Source organism: Carcharhinus amblyrhynchos, chromosome 15 (genome assembly GCF_965287045.1).
Source record: "Carcharhinus amblyrhynchos chromosome 15, sCarAmb.v2.hapA, whole genome shotgun sequence".
Lineage (NCBI taxonomy): Eukaryota > Metazoa > Chordata > Chondrichthyes > Carcharhiniformes > Carcharhinidae > Carcharhinus > Carcharhinus amblyrhynchos.
This window is the reverse complement of record NC_137338.1, coordinates 73502454-73514012: the sequence shown is the minus strand read 5'-3', so window position 1 is coordinate 73514012 and position 11559 is coordinate 73502454.

Genomic DNA, 11559 nt, shown 5'->3' with positions numbered 1-11559 from the left:
ACATTTTTCATTGTTTCATATTAAACTCGAGTTGGCAGTGAAGGAACTCACCAGAGTAGAAGGCAAGATGTGAGATTGGGATTGTTAAGATTCAATCCCTTTCTATCATTGCTTATGATCTCAATTTCTGCTGCTATTACTGAGGCAAATCTTAATAAGGAATTAGTAATAATAATAAACCCTTTATAGCACAGGCATTTCACACTTGATTTTGCACCTCCAACCTGTTTATGGCACAAAGTAAGAGGGTTGGATTGGGAGTAAATGTGGAATCCAGATGAGTGGAAATAGAGGCAGTTGTCGAGTTGTGGCAAGAGTGTGATATTGGGCAGGAATGGAAATAGTGACAGAAGTGGTACTAAGTGCAGGAGTAGATGATGGGGAAAGAGCGAGGTTTTGGGCAAGTGTGATGACTTCATCCAGGCTAATAAGGTTAGCTTGCTAGAGTATGAACTTCCCTGGATAGGAAGCATGCAGTGTCCACGGGCACAGTTGATGCCTTCTGTGCCCGCTGGGCACTGCAGTGGCTAGGGTGCATTATCAACCTCAATAACCACATTTTATTTTGATGTTTTAAGTTCCCTTTCTATGTTGATTTTTGTTTCGGGCTGTTCCCCCTCCTTTTGGAGAGCTGCCCCTTTTACTTTGTCCCTCAGTTAATTTGAGTTAGTTTATTAGGTTGGTACCCTGATGAGTCTTATTGATGGTTAAATCAGGGAGCCTCATGCTCCCTATTTAAAGCAGGTGTGTCAGACTCCCAGCCTGCATTCAGCAGGGAGTAACTGGAGAGCTGGCTGTACGGAATAAAGTAACTAGGTGACAGGATTTTTGCCTCTGTTGAGTTATTAAGGCAAAAATGAAGAAATTGTTCACAACTTATGGAAGTAGTGAAACTTTACATTTCAGCAGTAAGTGAATACAGATGTGTGGGTCTTCCCATTCTACTGAGTGATTTTTATGCAGCATTCACATTGCAAAATTCCCAACTACGTGGTGATGTCTATAAACATAACACTAGTACTAAGAACATGTCAGGGACCATAAATTAAACTATATATTTGTTCTTCTCCACTTTTGCTCTAATGTAGGTCAATCTATCAGGCAATGGCTTTTTACAAATTCAGCTTAAATGATGAACATTCCTAAAGTATAAATTCATAAATTACACTTTCAGATGAATCATTCTCTCCAAATCTTTGGAATATGCTGTTACCTTTAAAGTGATTGAAGAGGAGGAGGATAAAATGATGGGGTAAGACAGGTCAGGCTTTTGATTCAACACGTCAGTCAAGATGCGAGGAATTGTAGAGCTGACAATACAAAAGTGGCCTAAGAGATGACAAGTTTCTTGAATTTTTTTTGGTAGAACAACTACCTAAAAGAGTGCAATTATCGCCTATTATATCTGCAACCTGTAGTTTACCTCATTCAGAAGGATCATGATGTGTTCTGGTATCACTCACCTTCAATTGAGGCAGTAGGAAAATGTAAAATTGCCATTTTGAAACTCTTTAGACCAAGTTTTACATGCTATAAAGAAAACAGGAAGAAATTGCATTTCTATAGCACTTTTCATGCCCTCAGGACACCACAAAATGCTTTACAGCCAGTGAAATTCATCTTGAAGTATAGTCACTGCTTTAATGTGGGGAAGAACAGCAGTTGATATGTACAGAGAAAAATCCCATAAACAGCAACAGGTTATCTACTTTAGGTGCTTGGTTCAGGAATAATTGTTGGGAGAACTCTCCTCCTCTCTGAATAATCCCAGCTGATGGGGCTGCAATATAACAGCTCATCCAAAACCTTGCTGCAGTGCTTCATTGAAATCTCAATCTAGATTACCTACTCTGATCTCTGGGTGATGAATGGACAACCTTCTGGCTGACAGAAGGTACTACCGAGCCACAGCTGACAATCATGACATTACATCCTTGTATAATATTATGCACATTGACTAAATGTTGTGAGCCAATCATCTTGGGTTCCTCATTAATATAAGAAGTATATTATTCTGAGAGCAGCTATGCATGGATTGTTCTGATGAGGTTGTGATCCGGCCTCCAATGCCACTGTTACTGATGTGTTTACTTCACCTGATGGCTGAATCAATGAAGATTTTGTTACCACAGCATGGCTCAATTCAGAATGGTACTTCAGATAATGGATCGACTGCTCCCCACAAAGGTAATCAACAATGAAGTTAATCAGCTTTACTTTTCATGATGTGAAAATACCAACACAACTCTTCTGGCGCTTTTTTTCACCCAAATTGATTTCCTGGTGGCTAGGATTCAGGGATACAACTTGGGGCTGTCAACTGGTCTATTAGCTTCAGTTTGAAACGTTTGCACTAATTTGCCACCAGTTACGTGGCAGCCTCTCTTATCCTCACACAAAATAATTAAGGTGGCAAAGTATCCTTTCCAATTGATGCAATATTGGCACAGCCCTCTAAAAAAAACTAAAAGATATAAACAATGAAATATTAAAAAAAAATTTACTTAGATGAAAATTCCTCTATGCACTTCACTCACTGACAATAAGCAGCAGAGGATGCGAAGAACAGGAAAACCTATTGATAACGGCAGGACTGGAAGATTCCCATCGCCAGCTAATGTTGGCTGCCTCCACTGCCACAAGACATGCCCTGGGGGCGGGGGGGGGGGGGGGGGAGTGGTGGATGTTGGTGGAAACTCCCATCCATTAATACTTCTGTACATTATTGCCTATTTAGTTGACTGTAAATGGCAAATTTCTGACTCTTGAATAGGATATAGGCACTGAGTTGCACTGATCACAGGGGCAGTAAGTCTCACAACACCAGGTCAAAGTCCAACATGTTTATTTCGTATCACGAGCTTCTTCATCTGGTCACTGATCAGGTGACTTCATCAGGACTCATCTGATGAAGGATCAGCGCTCCGAAAGCTCATGATACCAAATAAACTTGTTGGACTTTAACCTGGTGTTGTGAGACTCCTCATTCCCCCGCACGCCCTGTCCAATGCCAGCATCTCCACATCCTGATTACAGGGGAGAGAACAATTCAGCCCATGAATGAATGGTTATAAGAAATTACTTCCTTAGTGATCACTTTCATTCATCCTATATGTTAATTAAATGACACATTGTTTCATTAATTACATAAAGTCCAGACTTGCAGCAATTATATTAAACATTAAAAGAAACAAAAGAAGTTGGAAGGTCATGTGATTAGACCTGCAGGATTTTCAGTAGCCTGTGAGGGTGAGCTCAGGTGTGGGCATGTATTAAAGATCGTAATCTCAGAAGGTGTCACTGGTTCCTGACGCCACCAAGGCATGATGTGATTTTCAAAGGGAGGGTAGGGTGGTGGGGGTATCCAGCAAACATCCACATATCTAATTATCAGATTCTTGAGGTCATTGTGGAGTTCATTAACAGTCTTTGGAGCAGCAATGATTGTCAGTCGGGAGGCATGGGGAAGACGGAGGGTCTGGGACATGGTAGGATGCAGCTAATGGGAACACAGAGAGGGCAGCCAGGAGTGCTAATGAATGGATTGTTCAGTCATTGTGTTACTTAAACCCAATTGCTCAACCAGTGTTGCCATCATGGGTGCTAGGGATTTGCACTTGTGAACAGTGAATGTTTGGACTTTGAGAGGAATGTGAAGCTGCTGGCATCACTTGATCATCATAGGTTGGCAGAGAAAGCCTCAGTATCACAATGAACAACTGCTGAGGGACTGAGATTGGATCAGTTTGATCTGACATGGAGCAGAGTAGCAAAAAGAAGTTCCAGCATCCTCCTAGCCAGGAGGGGACCAGAGCAAGGGGCTGCAACGATTAAGTGCTACCCCAAAACATTGAGTATACCACCTAAGAGTCATCTACCTGCAAATGACAGAGCGTGAGTATTGAAGGATGCTGTGCTAATCCAGGTAAATGGTGTCAGCCATTTGTGCTCTGGTCCACAATGATGTGGTGCCTTAGGGCCTCCATAGCAGTCCTGTACGTACAGCCAACATGGTCACCATGGTGCTGAATTTCTGCATCAGGTCATTTCCAGGATCTTATATGGTCCTGGCAGATATCTTTCAGTTGGGGGTTCAAGATACAATCAGGCATGTTACTGATACTCTCTTCTCAATGGGGTAGGGATGGGGATACCAATTTTGTGGCAGATGGCCAGTGTATGCAAAGAGGGCATTGGGGTCTGCCATCATTGATGCATTTCCTTAGGTCCAGGAGGTTATTGATTCTACTCACATAGTCATCAAGGCATCAACCGACTATCTACCAGAACCATGAAGAGAAAAAGCATCTACTTATTGCAGCTGGACTGACTAAAGGAGGTGCATCTTATAGGTGTGTGCTTGGCTGCGAGACAGTTGCCACGAAGCCTTTATCCTGTGAGACTCCCAGGTCCTGCACCTCTGAAAGAAAGCATTCTGACTGTGGTTGGCTGCTAGAGGATAAGGGGTATTCCCTGAGGAGGTGGCTCCCAATGCCTATCAGATACCCAGGCAGAGTTACAGAGAGGTGCGACAACCAAAGCCATCTATTAACTCGTACCTGTAGAGAATAGGCTATTGGCATCTTGAAATGTACTTCTGCAGCCTTGATCAGTCCAGTGATAGCCTCTAGTATGAGTCAGCTAGTGGTCGTCGCCTGTGCATTTCACAGTTTGACTATACAAAGAGACCAGGAGCTGGATTTTGAAGAAGAGGACCTGGAATGCCACTCTTCCTCAGAGAAGGACAGGGTTGAGAAAAAAAAGGAAGAAGAAGGTGCTCCTGCGAAGTCTGCTGCCCAGATATTGAAGAAAGATGGCAACTGGCAGGCTCGCATAGTCATGACGTGGCCTTGAGAGCCTAGCTAATTCAGTTAGGCAGCTCTCAATCCCTTTGGCAAATGACTCTAATTCACCTTCGATCAGAGCATAAATACACTCATCTGAATAATCACACTGCCACCCACATTGAATGAAAATAAATCTCTGCCACCAACAGTCGCCTCCAGGACAGATTGCAGCTCTATTTGAAACCCAGTCCCTAGCCAACCTCAGCACTCCATGTCCCTTTTTGACATTTGAACAATAACACAAAAGTAGCTCATTTGCATAATCAATAATGTAATAAATGAATAGTAAAAGAACATACAAAACCAAAACATCACCCAAGTGACCAATGAAGTACATCCAAAGATGTGGTGTTTGCTCTTGCCACCTCCACCCCACCCCACACACACACACAGTCACACTCCTTCCTGGGCGTTCCCTCTGTGACTAGGGATGAAGTAATCTTGTATCTGCTCTTGGCTGAGATACCTGTGGCTTCTATCCTTGGAGGCACCCATACAGGATTCTGTGTCAGCATCATTGCAGGGGCAATGTCTATCACACTGCCTTTCTGTAGGGATGTTTTCTCAGTCAGAAGGACCAAGGAGGAAGGAACGATACCAGTGACCCACAACCTCTTCCCCTGTTTCCATGGCACTCTTGCTTGGTGAGGCAGTGGATTGGATATTGCTGACATCCATTCCCAACATCTCTGAGTCATTAGTAATACTTGAGCATCTCTCTCTCTATACATGTCAGGATGTTGCTTTTGCCCCCACTCAGGGCGCTGCTACATTAGGCTATCCATGAGGGTGAACTCCTCAATAGAGGAGCTCATGCTCTGAATCTCTGAGCCTTGATGAAGTGTACACACTGCACAATCTCTGCTGTTGACTGCTTGAGTCTACACATTATTTCCAGGATCTCTGACATTCAAAAACTCATCTGTTGCCCAATGTCTCCTGTGAGCCATGGAGTGCCTGTCTCTAAGTGGGACTGTCCACAGCTGACTTTACCTCACTCTCCTCCTCACTAGTTCTGCATGGCTCACCCAGTGCTCCCAATTCAAAGCTGGTTTGAGGCCTAGCTGAAATAAAAATATCTGCGCTGGTGGAAGGTGTGAGGAATGATACGATGGTGCTGGCTATTAAACATCACCTACGTTGAACAGGCTGACACAAGAGATTCTGATTCCCTCTCCATCCTACCCCATCCACATTAGACGAGGGGGGTCGATTCTTGCGGTCCACTGCACTGCTCTAACAGTGCAATGGACCAAAGAAATATCAGCAGAGGCCATTTAGTAGGCTGCCCACTGGGCTCCATGACCTTTGTACATCTCCGGCTCCGAGATTTTTGGAGTCACCAGCTCCATGCCAGAAATCAACTTAGAGCCGATTTCTATATTTAAATTTCAATTTAAATCCCATTAATGGGCCCAAGACTGAAGTCTCTGGGCTCACTAGAGTCTCCTCCTTGGGGCTGGCCATCGAATGGAGGAAAGGTTCAGTCTGCAAGAGGGGAGGAGTGGCCAGGACTGCTGCTGGGGATGGGAGAGATATCAGGGCTTGCGAGCGATTGGTGGGTGGGGAGGTTTGGGGGGCAGTGATGCAGGGTCGCATGGTTGCAGGGCTGCCAGTGGTTAAACTGGGGTAAACACAGTAAGAAGTCTCACAACACCAGGTTAAAGTCCAACAGGTTTATTTGGTAGCAAAAGCCACTAGCTTTTGGAGCACTGGCCGCCCCTTCGTCGACAAGGTGTTGTGAGACTTCTTATAGCGGTTCAGCTGGCCAGCGATTGGGAGGACGGCAGCGCCAGAGTACTGTGCATGCGCCAATTGTCCACTCAGCGCTATGCTTCTTGCCTGCTGATTTTCAGAGTGAACCTTGCTAGGACACTCTGCAGTGCTCACAGTGCGGGAAATTCATTCTGAAAATCACACAGAAAAAAAATCAGCAGGAGTTACACCAGTTTTCACGCAAATTTGGTGCTTAGAAATTTTTCTGGGCAATCGCCCCCAAGGTGTTGATGCAAACTTGGGCTGTTCAGCAGCTGCCAGCCCTCTGAACAACAGGCTGATCCTTTCCATCAGGCAATGAGAAGCCCACTCTAGATTGCTGTTTGCCTTTTAAAATCAGCCTCTTTAGTGAGGTTCTCTTCGAGGATGTTGAGTTCACCTAAGGGCCAAATAGTGCTTTTGCATTTAAAAATCACCCACATCACTGACACTAACATGGCATGGGTTTAGAACCTGGAAAAGCTCCAGCCATCAGCAGTCTCTCACCATTATCTAAATGATGAGAGACTGCAGAGCTCTGAGGTGCAGGGAGATCTCGGTGTCCTTTTGCATGAATTCAAATGGCTAGTATGCAGTTACAGCAAGTGAAAAAGAGAGCTAATAGAATGTCATCATTTATTGCAAGGGGAATTGAATACAAAAGTAGGGAGGTTATATTTCAGTTGTACAGGGCACACTTGGTGAGACCATATCTAGAGTACAGTGTACAGTATTGGTTCCCTTATTTAAGGAAGGATGTAAATGTGTTGGAAACAGTACAGGTTTACCAAACTAATACCTGGAATGGGTGAGTTGTCCTATGAGGAAAAGTTGGACAGGCTAGGCTTGTATCCACTGGAGTTTAGAAGAGTAAGAAGCAACTTGATTGAAACATATCAGATTCTGAGGGGGACATGGAGATTCAAGAACTGAGGGTCACTGTTTAAAAATTTAAAATAGGAATCAGGCAAAAGTTCACCTGTGACTCTACTTTCAAAGAACTTTGAACCTGTACCCTAGATCCCTTTGTTCTATAACCTGCCCCAACACCCTACCATTAACTGAGTAGATCCTGCCCTTGTTTGACCTACCAAAATGCATCACCTCATATTTATCTAACTTAAACTCCATCTGCCATTCATCAGCCCACTGGCCCAACTAATCAAGGTCCCATTGTAATCCTAGATAACCTCCTTCATTCATTCTTCAATCCTAGATAACCTTCTTCCACTATGCCAGCAACCTTGGTGTCATCTGCAAACTTACCAACCATGTCTCCTAAATTCCCATCCAAATCATTAATATAAATGACAAGTAACAGTGGACTCAGCACTGATCCCTGAGTTCACAGCCCTCCAGTTTGAACTCTCTACAACGACCCACTGTCTTCTGCCATCAAGCCAATTTTGTTTCCAATTGACTACCTCAACCTGGATCACGTGAGATTTAATGTTATGCAACAACCTTCCATCCAGAACCTTGTCAAAGGCCTTGCTAAAATCCATGTAAACTGTGTTGACTGCACTGCCCTCATCTACTTTAATGGTTACCCCTTCAAAAAACTCAATCAAATTTATGAGACATGATCTTCCACTCAAAAGCCATGCTAACTGTCCATAATCAGTCTTTGCCTCTCTAAATGCCTATAGATTCTGTCTCTCAGAGTACCTTTTAACAACCTGTTCACTACAGACCTTAGGCTTACTGACCTCTCAGGCTTTTCCATGCAGCCCTTCTTAAATAAATATTTGCACCCTCCAATCTTCAGGCACCTCACCTGTGGCTGTTGATCCAGTCTTTTTTCATATGTCAGTCCTGCCATCCTGGGAATCAGTCTGATGAACCTTCACTGGACTCCCTCAATAGCAAGAATATCCTTTGTCAGGCTAGAAGACCAAAACTGCACACAATATTCAAGGTGTGGCCTCACCAAGTTCCTGTATAACTGCAGCAAGACATCCCTACTCCTATACTCAAATCCTCTTGCTATGAAGGCCAGCATGCTGTTAGCTTTCATCACCAAATACTGTACTGTACTACTGTGTGGCAGCCTTCAGCAACTGTTTCACCATGACACCCAGGTCATATTGCAGTTGCCGTTTTCCTAAACTGCTACCATTCAGATAATCTTCCTTCCTGTTTTTGCCACCAAAGTGGATAACCTCACATTTATCCACATTATATTGCATTTGCCCACTCAGTTAGCCTGTCCAAGTCACCCTGCAGCCTCTTAGCAACCTCCTCACAGCACACACTGCCACCCAGCTTAGTATCATCTATAAATTTGAAGGTATTGCATTCAATTCCTTTATCTGTTAGTATCTTACTTGGATAGTGCAGTAGGTTTCAAATTTGACATCAGGTGCCTCCCCTCACCAAATAAGAATATATTTCAGGGGTAATATCTCTCTGAATCCCCACACCACCGTTCTCATTTTGGGAAGAACACCTAAACTACCTGATTGAACAAGGGTCAGCAATGGAGAAAACACCTTTTAAAAAAGAACAGCAAGGAGGATATATTATGTCAAGTCAGCAGCAAATGCAGAAAATTCTCAAAATATGAAGTCAAATGAATCTAGTACGCTTCACATATCCTTCCACCACCTCCCCCAACACACACACACACACACACACACACACAAACTGGCCTATTGTTTGATATACCTCCACCCACCATTTTAAAAAAATGTGCAGCGTGTTTCCTAGTTTTCCATGTTAAAGATGAGGTGTTCAGAACTTTTTCGAAGATCTGGATCCATCAATGATTTTAGTGAATGTGATTCAGTACCTGTGTCAGACTGAACTAAGGGAATTCCCTGTGCTGCTGCCATCCTTCCTGTTTGCTCCTAGTGTTTGGTATCTATTTTGAAAGAAGTCTCACAAAATACAGTTTGCCATTCAGTGTTTATTTTGAGATTCTGCTGGAAGTTGAAACAAATCTTCCTTCAGACTTTTAGTTATTGATGAAGTTCTAACACACAAATGCTACCCAGTGGCTTTGACTTTGAACATAGCTTTGATTGTGGGAAGTACTGAGCCAAAGGACTCCTCAGTGAATTGCTGTCAAATAGAACTTGAAGCTGGTAAGAGAGTGGCTGCTGCTTTCCTACTCATCTTCTGTCTCTCCCTGTTGTTAGTGCTCTTCTGTTTCTACCTTCCTCCACAAATGGCTCAGAGTGGATAGTCCGACTGGATGGCAAAGTTGTCCAACATGGAGCAATGTTCTGCATCAGTGGGCTGTTTAATTTTTAAGTTGACACAGATTTAACAGAATGGTTCCAGGGATGGGGGGATTTTAGTTACAAGGTTAGGTTGGGGTTGTTTTCTTTGGAGCAAAGGAGATTATGAGGAGATTTGATAGAGGTAAGATTGACATAGATAAGGAAAATTGTTTGCATTGATGGTTCAAGGACTAGGGGACACAGAGTTAAAGTTATCAGTCCAGAATACAGGGGAAATGTGGGGAAGAAATATTTTACATAGCAAATGATATTGATCTGCAACTCACTGCCTCTGTTTCCACCATCCTCATAGGCAATCAACGATTTCCAAGGGAAATCCCCAAAGGAAATTGCTTGTAGGACTATGGAGGATAGAGCCAGTTAATGGGACTGACTGGATTGTTTCAAAGATAGCTGGCATGGACTCACTGATGGCCTCCTCTGCTGTGAGTGACTCTATGGGTGGTACAATGGCACAGTGGTTAGCAATGCTACCTCACAGTGCCAGAGACCTGGGTTCAATTCCGGCCTTGGGTGACAATATGGAGTTTGCACATTTTCTTTGTGTCTGTGTGAGTTTCCTCCAGGTGTTGCAGTTTCCTCCCACAGTCCAAAGATGCGCAAGATAGGTAGATTAGCCCTTAGTGTCCCAAAATACATAGGTTAAGAGGATTAGTCAGGTAAATTTGTGGACTTATAGCCTGGGTACATGCCTTCTTCTGCACTGTAGGAATTCTATGATAATTTTCACTGTCCGGTGTCAAATCCTCAAGCAGCCAGTTTATAGGGTATTTAGACTAGCATGCGGATGACGGCTTCACAGCAGGTACCAGAAAACTTGGAGCAGACCTGTTCAATATTGTACCTTCAGTGAGTGGAAGTCCCTCCTGTTAATGCACAGTCTAGAGTAGTCTATTGGAGTTCACAAGACTATTCATATGTCTGGTTGATACATTTCTGGATCTAGGGGAAGCCCAAAATTTTGACAGAGCTCACAGCCTAGTCTTCCTGTTCTGTGGTCTCTGGAAAGACTTTAAATTGTTCTTTCTATCATGCATTGCATTAGTTATTTGCTTGATCCAGATGTGCACAGCTTCTTGACTAGTGTTGTGGATATCATCTGTTGGGAATGGTGCATATCAAAATAACATTTGGAACTTAAAACAAGGGCAGAAATCTCATTTGTTTGGTTAAATATCCAACTACCAACCTCAGGCAGGAACAGGCCTGAAAGTAAAGGCTCGGCCCAAAATAACAATGGCTGTATTTGGGATGTAGAACAGGGATACGAGTTTGCTAGTTGGCTTTTGGGATCCTGTTATTCAATTTACCCAAAGTACAATGGGCAGGAACTCATTGGAAATCCCCCCAATGAACCAGTCTGTCAAAAACAAAATGAATGTGTGTGAAATATGCCAATTTATTCATCCATTTATAAGGATATCCCATATTGTTCAACCTTCACAATGATTTGTATTTCTGAACTAACCTGTAGGCCGGAATTCTACTGTTCTGCCTGGCATCAGAATAGCAAGGGGTGAGGGGCAGACCATGGAAAGGCCCGTTGACCCCAGACAGGATTTTATAGTTTCAGGATGGATTAGGCCATGAAATCCCGCCCACAGTTTTTAGTCAAAAACACTAATGCTCCATTCGTTGTCTGTAGATAACTTTACTATCTTGTATTGTGCCCTGGCTCACCATGTCACAAGAAACGTAGAAAACAGAGGCAG